General features: G+C 42.3%; 1 pseudogene; it reads right to left on the reverse strand.

Moving 5' to 3' along the window:
- Positions 1-11,177: 11,177 nt before the first annotated feature.
- Positions 11,178-12,119, reverse strand: LOC142312654 (olfactory receptor 5AR1-like; annotated as a pseudogene).
- Between the last annotated feature and the right edge of the window lie 283 nt (positions 12,120-12,402).

A 12,402-nucleotide genomic window follows, 5' to 3' on the forward strand; every position in this document is an offset into this window, starting at 1 on the left:
ATGATTCTGCATCATAGGAGTGGCTTATATAGAATACAAGACAAAGGACTTTATCTTTAAATAAGCTTCTCTTTCCCAGTAAGAAAAAAATAATTAAAGAAACTCCATGATGCAATAATTTCAAGAGATCAAAGTTGTAGACAAAGTAAACTTAAGCTCCAACTAATGATAAATGTGTTAAAACTAACTTCAAATAAAGTTAAAGAGGTTGTACACTTCTTTAACATTGATATATCGCCGGGGTCACGGATTCCGTGACGCACACTCGGCATTCGTTAGCAACGTCGTCGCGTGTGACAGCAAGGAGCGACCGTTAACGATGGAAAATACCAACTCGTCCATCGTTGACATGTCACTGCTTTTCAAAAAATCATTGATTGTTGAGCACGCAGGTTGTTAATCGTTCCCGAGGCAGCACACATCACTACGTGTGACACCGCGGGAACGACGAACTACAGCTTACCTGCGGCCGCCAGCAATGAGGAAGGAAGTAGGTGGGCGGGATGTTATGTCCCACTCATCTCTGCCCCTCAGCTTCTATTGGGCGGCCACTTAGTGACGCCGCTTTGACGCCGCACAAACTGCCCCCTTAGAAAGGAGGCGGTTTGTCGGCCACAGCGACGTTGCTAGGCAGGTAAGTCCGTGTGACGGCACTTAACAATGTTGTGCGCCACGGGCAGCGATTTGCCCGTGACGCACAAACGACGGGGGCGGGTACGCTCGCAAGCAATATCGCTAGCGACATCGCTGCGTGTATCAGGGCCTTTAGTCATCAATGTCTGATTGATTGGGGCACAACACCTCCCACCCCCACTGATCAGCTGTTCACAGTGTTGTCAGAAACCAGAGCAGCTCCGTGGTTCGAATAATGGCCACGGCAGGGCACTGCGCATCTGCCCTTTATTGAGTTGAATAGGGCGCAAATATGCAACATCCAGCTGCGGCCACTACAGAGTTGACAGAGTTGCTCTGTGCTGCTATGTAATTATGCAGATCTGTTCACCGCCAAAATTGGGACTAGCTGATTGGCGGGGGTGCTGGGTGTCACGCCCGCACCTATAAGACATTGATGACCTATCCTAAGGATAAACCATCAGTAGTGACTAACCTGTGTAAATTCATCTTCTAAAGTTTCAAAATTAACTACATTTTTAAAGTCTGTCAACAGATTTCAAAGCACAAACTAAATACCATGTTTTTTCCAAAAATAAGCCCTAGCAGGGATTTTCAGCATTTTCAGAGCTTGGTTTAAATATATGATCTACCCCAAAAATAAGCCCTAGCCGAGGTTTAATAATGGAGTGTCCATGCAGCTAAAAAAGTTAAAGAATACTGCAGGACACTTCACTATAGATAGCAGACACCCCACAATCACTCTCACCAGATGCCGAGCTGAGGACCTGCAGTGATCACAGACAAACACACATCAGATATCACCAACATTCACCACATCCAGCGATACCGATTTGCTGAGACGTAGTGCAGTGGAGCACAAGGACCTGCAACTGCGGATGAAATGCTTACAGGACCTGTGGCGAGTAACTTCCAGGCAACAGTCCCTGCAGCCAGAGGCATTTTGTATCCCCAGATGTGGTGAGTGACTAGTGAGAGTGTGTGTGCACGATCTGATCGGTGATTGTGTGTGTGACCTGATGTGTGTGTATTATTTGATGTGTTTGGGTGTCAGCATGCAGCATACCTGCTGGGAGGGGCCTGCTGGAAATCACAGGGAGGATCTGCGAGCCACGCAGACATCTGGGCACTGGTAAGTATGAGTTTCCTAGGAAAGGGGAGGAGGTCTGCTTTTTGGGGTGTAAACTTACCCCCCCCCCCACCATGTTTCTCAAACAATAAGAGCTACCTCAAAATAAGACCTAGCACTTTTTTTGGGAGCAAAAAAAAAGGATAAGACAGGGTCTTATTTTTGGAAAAATATGGTACTTTATTATATATCTTAAACCTGATGATTCTGATGTACTATATTTGAAAATACATGTCAGATTGACTATATAATCCTGATACTAAAATGGCTATTTTATGACACCAGCTAAAGTATGAGAGAGCTTATTAGTCTAAAGGCTTGTGCAGATGCCCGTAGATTCTCTCATCTGAGAGAAAAGGGACAGTTATGCAAATGACCTTCTGACCAAATTATCATCAGATTTTGATCAGTGTCAGCATAGTGTGATCAATTCTCTCAGATGAGAGAATCTGATCACACTGTGAGTAGCAGATGGAAAACAAAATTTCTTCATCTTTCCATTCTGTGTGTCCACAGAAATAGGTATACATGTCCAAGTGCAGTCTGATGATTTCCTCACACTCACTGACTTGCATGGCCAAGTGCGATCCGAATATTGGATCAAACTGACATGCAAAGATTTTTTTCCCTCAGATAGAAACAATCTGACATGTGCATGGCCCCGTAGACTAACATTGGTATGACCGTGATACGATATTTTGTCAGATCGCAGTGAGACCAAGAATTCCGGCCATTGGTACCTGCCCTAAATGTATTCAATTTTCACCAACCCAGCCTGACAGCAGCAGTTGGTACTGAGTAATGAAAGATTTCAGTGGCAGCAGGAGGCCAGACACTGAAGAGCTGTCAATCAGGCTAATTGGGTTTCCCAGTAAGTTGGACCAGGCCAAAATTCACCAGAGATATTTTCAATAATTTTCAAGAACTAAAAGAGGATAAATTAAGTTGGCCCAATTAGTAGAGGCTGATATTAGGCCAATGAAGATAATTTTCCATAAGTGGTGCCATTTTAATAGATGTGGTAAAACTGAAAATTTTGCAATAGTGTATCAAGCTCTCAGAATGAAAGAGGCACATATGAATTCACCACCCGGATTAATGGAGTAATTGTTTAATTTTACACCTGATTTCACAGAAGTTAATTTCTAGAAAAGTACCAGCTATCCTAGAGGTATCCCATAGTTGAAGTCACCCACATGTAAAAAGCCTGTTTGCTTGACGTCGGTTTGAGTTCACTTATATGTTCAGTTCATGCACTAATTTTTTTTTTTATCGAAAGGTGGAGTGATACCACTTTGGTTCAACAAAATAGCTGCTGACCACTGGGTTTTGCCAGTACTGTTGTTAAATTGGACACTGAGATGTATAATGATTTCATACCCTATATAGCAATAAAGACTTGTCCAAAACTGAGTTTGACCCAGGGTGCCTGTTGTCGTAAGTATAAATGTGCTTCAAGAGTTAAAAAGGTTATTGTTCCAAAGACCAGTGAAGCAAGGGGTAATCATCATGCAATTCTGCTATAATGTGGATGGCATAACGCCTGCTCAGGAAAAAGGACATGTCTTGAGGTGGCTAAAGGTCTACCATTAGTGGTGACATACTTGTCACTTGAGAACAACCTACCCCTTGCCTTCTACCAAGACAGTAACAACTAAAAACATCTTCCAACAGTACAAATGCCTTTACATCAGACAGACAACTGTTGAGAGACCACTAGGACGGGGATGCAGGCAAATAGATCATCAGGTTATGTGGCCCCAAGCATCCGTTAGAGGTGAGAAGTCAACAGTGTGGGTGGTGCTAACATAGCAGGTGAGACAGAACTGCTTAGTCTATGATTTAATAAGTGGTTGTTCTAAATCAGAAAGTACCAGTAAATAGTGATGAGCAAACCGGGTTCGCCAAACCAACAAGGGCAAAAAAAATTGAGTTCGGAGGGTGAACTTGACCTTAAACCGTACTCCAAACATCGAATCTCATACAAGTCAATGGGGAGCCCAAGTTCAGATTGTAAAATTTTTGTAAATGGCCGTAGTAAGCATTAGGGGTCGTGGAAGTTAAATGGTAGTAGTATATACAGTGGTTATGTTTAGTATTCAGACCCCTTTCAATTTTTCACTCTTTGTTTCATTCAAGAAATTTGGTAAATTCAAAAAAGTTCATTTTTTTTCTCATTAATGTACACACTGCACACCATCTTGACAAAAAAAATAGAAATGTAGAAATTTTTGCTAAATGTTTAAACAAGAAAAACTGAAATATCACATGGTCATAAGTATTCAGACCCTTTGCTCAATATTGAGTAGAAGCACCCTTTTGAGCTAGTACAGCCATGTGTCTTCTTGGGAATGATGCAACAAGTTTTTCACACCTGGATTTGGGAATTCTCTGCCATTCTTCCTTGCAGATCCTCTCCAGTTCAGGTTGGATGGTGAACGTTGGTGGACAGCCATTTACAGGTCTCTCCAGAAATGCTCAATTAGGTTTAAGTCAGGGCTCTGGCTGGACCAGTCAAGAATAGTCACAGAGTTGTTCTGAAGTCACTCCTTTGTTATTTTAGCTGTGTGCTTAGGGTCATTGTCTTGTTGGAAGGTGAACCTTTGGCAAAGTCTGAGATCCAGAGCATTCTGGAGCAGGTTTTCTGCCAGGATATTCCTGTACTTGTCTGCATTCATCTTTCTTTGAAATGCAACCAGTCGTCCTGTCTCTGCAGCTGAGAAACACCCCATAGCATGATTCTGCCACCACCATGTTTCACTGTTGGAATTGTATTGGGCAGGTGATGAGCAATGCCTGCACACATACCACTTAGAATTATCACCAAAAAGTTCTATCTTTGTCTCATCAGACCAAAGAATCTTATTACTCATAGTCTCGGAGTCCTTCATGTGTGTTTTTGAAAACTCTATGGGGGATTTCATATGGATTTCACTGAAGAGAGGCTTCCGTCGGGCCACTATGTCATAAAGGCCCGACTGGTGGAGGGCTGCAGTGATAGTTTAACTTTCTCCCATCTCCATACTGCATCTCTGGAGCTCAGCCACAGTGGTCTTGGGGTTCTTCTTTACCTCTCTCACCAAGGCTCTTCTCCCACAATTGCTCAGTTTGGCTAGACAGCTAGGTCTAGGAAGAGTTCTAGTGGTCCCAAACTTCTTCCATTTAAGGATTATGGAGGCCACTGTACTCTTAGGAACCTTGAGTACTGCAGAAATTCTTTTGTAACCTTGTCCAGATCTGTGCCTTGCCACAATTCTGTCTCTGAGCTCCTTGGGCAGTTCCTTTGACCCCATTATTCTCATTTGGCCTGACGTGCACTGTGAGCTGTGAGGTCTTATATAGACAGGTGTGTGCCTTCCCAAGTAAAGTCTTGTCGGTTTAATTAAACACAGCTGGACTCCAATGAAGGAGTAGAACCATCTCAAGGAAGATCACAAGGAAATGGACAGAATGTGACTTAAATGTGTGTCTGAGAAAAAAGTCTGAATACATATGTCCATGTGATATTTCAGTTTTTCCTGTTTAAAAAATGTGCAAAAATTTCTGGTTTATTTCTGTCAAGATGGGGTGCAGAGTGTACATTAATGAGATTTTTTTTTTTTTTTTTTTTAATCTACCAAATAGCTGCAATGAAATAGAGTGAAAAATTTAAAGGGGTCTGAATACTTTCCATACTCACTATATACCGTGTTTCCTGGTGTTTCTTGGATGCTCACATTGCAGTCAGACTCTCTTCTGGACCGCTGATCAACCTTCAGGAATATTCACTGCTTTCCCAGCCCACCCTCTGTGTTTAGCAGTCTGTGATTGGTTACTATACACACCACCCACACCGTATCCGCGTTTATAATTGGTTGCAGTTTTCTGTATGGTAGTGTAAAAATCAATAAATAATTAAACAATGATATATCAATGGTGCCTCCCATCCTGCTAACACCAGCTCCCACCCTCTTTACAGTGGCTGGATAACCAAACTGCAGGGCACTAGGTCTTTTTTTTCCAGTCTATTTTGAAATTTATCCAAGGTAAAGCTCAGAGGAGGAGGCCGCAGCCTGCAACTGTTGTTTTACCCGCTCTGGCTATCAAAATATGCTGGGAGCCCAAGTTGTTTTAAAAAAAATTATTTATTAATTGGTTTTTACACTACCATACAGCAAACTGAGTGCAACCAACCAGAGAAGCGGACACAGGGTTTGTTTTTTTCAGCTAGCACCTATTCACACTTGTTGGATGTGCGGGTCAGCTTTTATGAAATGTTTGTAGTGAATCCCTTTCTCATTGAGCACTCCGCTCTATAACCAGGCTGTGCTTATATCCTTTATAGCAGGAGTATAGCTGCCCAGACTTGGAGGTTTGTAACCCAGATAGTGGCATTTCTAGTTTGATTTTTTTTGTCTAGCTGCCCAGACATGTATGTTTTGAACCCGGATAGTGGCATTTCAAGTTAGGTTCCCGGCTTACAGAGATATACCTTGCTGTGGTGACCGGGCTTACATGCATTAGCCAATACATAAACTAAATATCTCTTTTTTCATATATTCCTATAGCAGTAATGCAATACTACAGTTCCATTATACATTGTTGGCTTTTTAGTGTGCAGCTGCATGCATCTTGCTGTGATTAGTTGCAGTCAGACGTGCCCCCCAACCTGTGTGGCAGCGTCTGACTGCAACCAATCACAGATCTTGTCTGCGGCTCTATCGTGGTATAAAAATAAATAAATTGGTGTTGGTTTCCCCCATATTTTGTTACCCAACACAAATAAAGCATACAGCTACAGACTGCAGCCCCCAGCCGTGCACTTATCTTGACTGTGTATCAAAATAAGAGGACCCACTTGCGGCTTTATTATTTTTTACTTATTTAAATAAATAATTTAAAAAATGGGGTGCAGTCCATAACAATTTTGATACTCAGCCATGATAAAACCTGACAGCTGGGGCTGGCATTCTCTGGGAGACTTATGGGGACCCCAGCCTAAAAATAGCAGCCTGCAGCCACCCAGGATTGTCACACCAATTAGATGTGAAAACCCCTGAACTTTACCTGGCTCATTCCGATTGCCCAGGAGAGGTGGCGATCGAGATAATAAGGGATTAATTGCAACCCACAGCTGCCACTAAGCCCTAATTTAAAAATGGGAGGCATCTATAAGACCCCCCCCATTACTAATCTGTAGGTGAAAAGAAATAAACACAAACAACAAAAAAATCATTTATTTGAAATAAAATACAAAAAAACTAACCATCTTTCACCTCTTTATTAACCACAAAAACACCCAGGTCCAATATAATCTACACAAGGTCCCACGATGATTCCAACTCTGCCACATTTGAAGTGATAGGGGGTTGCAATAGAACATTAACATGCAACATGAAAATGCAAAAAAATGGTTTTTGATACTGAAAACTGATGCAGACATTTCAGCACCAAATTTGCCCCTTCTGACACAAAACTGCACCAAAACTGCGTGAAAACTTTTTTTGTATTTTTGGGCCAAGAGATGCAAATTTGGTGAGGACATTTTTTATGCCATATTCATGCACCCAATCTACACCTCCTGGCAAAAAAAAAAGTGTAGGTTGGGTGCAGAAATTTACTGTACAAATTTCAGCACTAAATCTACACCTCTTGGCATGAAAAATGTGGTTTTCTGTCAGAAGATTCAGGTCTTTGAACTCATTGACCTTCATTGAGCTTACTGAAGTCACCTGAAGTCGGGTTACCTGCGATCATAGGTGGACGACTGTAGCAACCTCCAGCTGTGACCGCAACTAACCTGAGTGACGTCACTGCTCATCGCTGCAGCTCATTCTCTGCCTGAAGCTCACAGTGGGTGTTCTTTTTATGGCTGCTTGCTGTCACATCAGATGTAGCAGAGCTGGAATCATCATGGGACCTTGTGTGGATTACGTTGGACCTGGATGTTTTGGGGGTTAATAAAGGGGAGAAAGAGGGTGGCATTTTTGTATTTTACTTCAAATAAAGGATTTTTTCAATGTTTGGGTTTATTTCTTTTCATTTACAGATTAATAATGAAGGGGTCTCATAGATGCCTCCCATTACTAATCTAGGGCGTAGTTGCAGCTTTGAGCAGTGATTAAACTCTTATTACTCAAATTGCCAACGCACTAGTATAATTAGATTGAGTCAAATAAAGTTCTGGGATCTAATGGATGCGATAATTCTAGGTGGCTGCTGGCTGTTATTTTTAGCTGGGGGCCCAATAAGCATAGGTTTCCCCAGCCTGAGAATACCAGCCCCTGCTGTCGGGCTTTATCGTGGCTGGGTATTAAAATTGGGGGGACCTCATGCCAGTTTTTTAAATTATTTACTTAAATATTAAAAAAAAAAAAAAAAAAAAAAAGCCGCTTGCGGTTCCTCTCATTTTGATACAAAGCCAAGATAAGTGTACAGCTGGGGGCTACAGCCTGTAGCTATATGCTTTATCTGTGCTGGGTGTCATAATATGGGGGACTCTACAACAATTTATTTATTCATTTTTACTCCAATTTACAGTGAACCAAAGGCAGGGTCTGCTACACAGGCTGGGGGCGCATCTGACTGCAACTGATCACAGACGTCGGTGGGCAGGGGAAACAGTGAATATGCATGAGCGATAATGAGTGTCTCTGGAAGTAAAATGAGCTGCCACAGGAGCAGTTGACTTGAGCCTTGCTAAGTAGAACGCGCTTGCTCTAATCCCCCTATCCCTTGTACCACCATTTTTAATGCCTCAGATTCTGGTCCCCATAGAGTTGTAAGGGATTGGCGTCCAGTCAGATAACCAGGATCAATCCAGGCCAGAACCGTTATTTTTTTATTATTTTTTTTTTGTTTAATCTTGGTAGATCCGCCGATCCCGATTATCTGTGAGTCCACCCATCACTAGTTGAAACTTATTGTCATGGTGAATTGAGTAGTATCTTAAAGGGAACTTCTTACTTGATTCATGCTGTCCACACCACGGGCAGCATAAATCAGAGTCTGGTTGCATGACTTCAGCCAGGTATTTTTAAGGCTATGTGCGCACGTTGCGTAATTGCATGCAGTTATGCTGCGATCTGCACTGCAGCGTAACTGCATGCGTCCTGTGTCCCCAGCATAATCTATGAAGATTATGCAGGAGACGTACGCACGTGGCATCTTAGAGCACAGCGCTTCAGCTGCTGCCCGAAGCGCGCGTTCTAAGAAGTAACATGTCACTTCTTTCGTGCGCTCTGCCTGCAGATCCTGCTCTGTCTATGGGAGGGGCTGAAGTCAAAGCGTATGAAATCGGGTTTTTTTTTTCATTACGGACTCTTTCTGCAGCGATTTGAAGCACACATGTGCTGTTCAAATCACTGCAGAAATTTCTGCAGGGACAGTACGCAACGTGCGCATATAGCCTTATTCTGAAAGGCTTCAATGTTTCAAAGGAAACATAGATTCTTGAGTTGGCTAGGGACTGTAAAAAGAGCCCTGGCTATTGAGATGCTGCCATCAGCTGGCTTCTGCCTGTACTGCTCCAGTTGATAGACAAGACTCTTTGATTTGTCTACATACTCGTAGACTGATATCTGACAATCAATTAGAGCGGAGTGCGGAGAAGCTTTTCAAACTATGTTTTCTCTTAAAAATCACAGCATGTTCATATGTTTGTAAGTTAATAAAGTTTTTTGAAAGGCTGTAGGGCAGCTAAACGCCAAACAACAAGCTGTATTGCATGTGGAAGATCATTGCATGCTGCTGTGAACAATAAAGATAAAAAAAAAATGACTTGGGCTCCAGCCTATTTTTTATAACCAGCACAGGTAAAACAGACAGCAACGGGCTGCAACCCTCAGCTGTTTGCTTTAACTTGACTGGTTATAAAAAATAGACAGGATCCCACAATTTAAAAAAATATATATTTATTTAGATATTGAAAAAAACAAACAAAAAAAAAAACACCATAGGGTCCCCCTTTTTTACATAACCAGCCAATGTAAAGCACAGAGCTGGGGAGCTGTTATTATCAGGGTGGGAAGGCCCATAGTTATTTGGCCCTGCCCAGCCTATAAATAACAGACCGCAGCCACCCCAGATGTGGCACATCAAGTAGATGCCCCAATTCTGGTGCTTTACACTGCTCTTCTGATTGCCTTGGTGCCGTGGCAATTGGGGTAATACTTTGGGGTTGATGTCAGCTGGGAATTGACAGCTGGAATCAACCCCAGGGGTTAGCAATGGGTAACCATCTATCAGGCACCTCCATTATTAACTCAGCAAGTATAGAGCTAAACAAGTAATGATACAGGGAAAAAAAGAGGAGTTTTTTGAATAAAGATTCCCCCACATGACCTTTTTCACCAATTTATTATTTCAAAATAAATCCTGGAAGTTCCAGCATAATTCTAAGAGTAATGTCTCATAAAGTGCATCAATTCCAATGGAGCATCATTCTGAGAACTTTGTCAGAGCGATGTTCCATAGGTCACTACCGGGCAGCGGTAGGTCCGGACTTTCTCATGATTTGTCAGAGACGGCTATCATCTGAACAATATAATGTATATGGTGAACTTTAGTCAACACATTTAATTTGCATTCATAAGGTAAAACTGTAAAGGCCACGTCTCACTAAGCGACATCGCTAGCGACATCGCTGCTGAGTCAAGGTTTTTGTAATGCAACAGCTATCTTGCAAGCGATGTCGCTGTGTGTGACATCCAACAACGACCTGGTCCCTGCTGTGAGGTCGCTGGTCGTTGCTGAATGTCCTGGACCTATTTTTGGTCGTTGCTCTCCCGCTGTGAAGCACACATCGCTGTGTTTCACAGCGGGAGCCAACGATCTGAATGTGCAGGGAGCAGGATGCCGGCTTCTGGCAGCCTGCGGTAAGCTGGTAATCAAGGTACATATCGGGTATCCAAGCAAGGCGCTTTGCATAGTAACCCAATTTGTACCATGGTTACGTGTGCAGGGAGCCGGCTTCTGGCAGCTGCGGACGCTGGTAACCAAGGTACATATTGGGTATCCAAGCAAAGCGCTTTGCTTAGTAACCCGATGTGTACCATGGTTACGAAGCACAGTGTCGTTACACAGGTTGCTGGTGGCTGGTGGCTGATCTCTGATCGCTGTGGAGATCTACCTGAATGACAGCTCACCAGCGACCATGTAGCGACGCACCAACAATCCCTGCCAGGTAAGATTACTGGTGGGATCGCTGGTTGCGTCGCTTAGTGTGACGGTACCTCATAGTTCACTCTTCACATACACCTTACTGTGAACTCTTTCATATTTCTGATCTACCTCACAAGCCAGTGTTATGTTGGACTATAAACAGGACCAGTGACATCAACTTTATACACTTACCCAATATTATTGTCCATTTTATATATTTTACAGGCAGTAAACATTTGCCAGGACAAATATAAGTCCTATCTGGGGTTACATATTACTTACATAACTTATTTATTAGTTTATTAAAAGCATCTTTAAATTGCTTATTCTTCAGAGTGTAAATTACAGGATTCAACAATGGGATCAGTACAATATAAAGAAGGGAGAAAAACTTGTCCTGTCTTGGAGAATACATTGATGTGGGTCTCATATATAATGACAAAGTTGTGCCATAGAATAGAAGTACAGAGGTGAGATGGGAAGCGCAGGTCGAGAAAGTTTTACTTCTTCCAACTGCAGAGTGAATATTCATGATGTTGAATACAATATAAATGTAAGAAACCAAAGTCATGAAGAATGTGCTCATACCAATCAGTGCACCTAAAATGTATGTTACCATATTTACATAAGTGGTATCACTGCAGGAAAGTTTCAGCAATGGAGAGACGTCACAGAAAAAATGATCAATTTGGTTGAATGAGCAAAAAGATTACTTGGCAACTAAGATTGTAAAAGAAACCGGTTCTAATAATGCAGCAAACCATATGGAGATGATCACAACAAGGCAGGTTCTTAGACTCATGAGTACGGTATAGTGTAGAGGATGGCAGATTGCCACATAGCGGTCATATGCCATAACTGCAAGAAGAATCATTTCCATGCAGGCAAAGCAAAGGAAAAAATACATCTGTGTTATACAACCGACCAGTGACATGATCTTTTGTTGAGTAGAAAGCATAATAAGAAGTTTGGGTAGAGTGGTAGAAGTATAGGAAATATCCAGAACTGAGAGGTTACTCAAAAGTATATACATAGGAGTGTGCAGGTGAGGATCGAAGACAATTGGCAAGATAACTGCAGTGTTTCCAAAGATTACATTAAGGTAGATTGTTAAAAATATAATAAAAAGAGGAACTTGAAGGTGAGGAAGATCGGAGAAGCACAAGATTGTGAACTGAAGTCCGTGTGACTCGTTCATTGATGTCTCTTTATACATGGCCTTTTATAGAAATGAAACACATAAATTTAGTAAATGCTTCAAACATCCATGTACAATGCTTATTTATGTTACCATACTTTATTATTTCTGGCATTTTATGTATATTCGAGTAAACGTGTAGCACCCCAGAGAGTCAGGGGAATATACTCGTCACCGGGCCGGTGAGGATCAGGGAATGTCACGGGTGGCCCTGTCTGGTTTCGTGACCCCGAGGTGTACACGGAGGATGGGTGGGAAATACGGATGATGGTGGAGGTTGTTGTTTTGTGACGCCACCTGT

Source organism: Anomaloglossus baeobatrachus, chromosome 5, assembly GCF_048569485.1.
Source record: "Anomaloglossus baeobatrachus isolate aAnoBae1 chromosome 5, aAnoBae1.hap1, whole genome shotgun sequence".
Lineage (NCBI taxonomy): Eukaryota > Metazoa > Chordata > Amphibia > Anura > Aromobatidae > Anomaloglossus > Anomaloglossus baeobatrachus.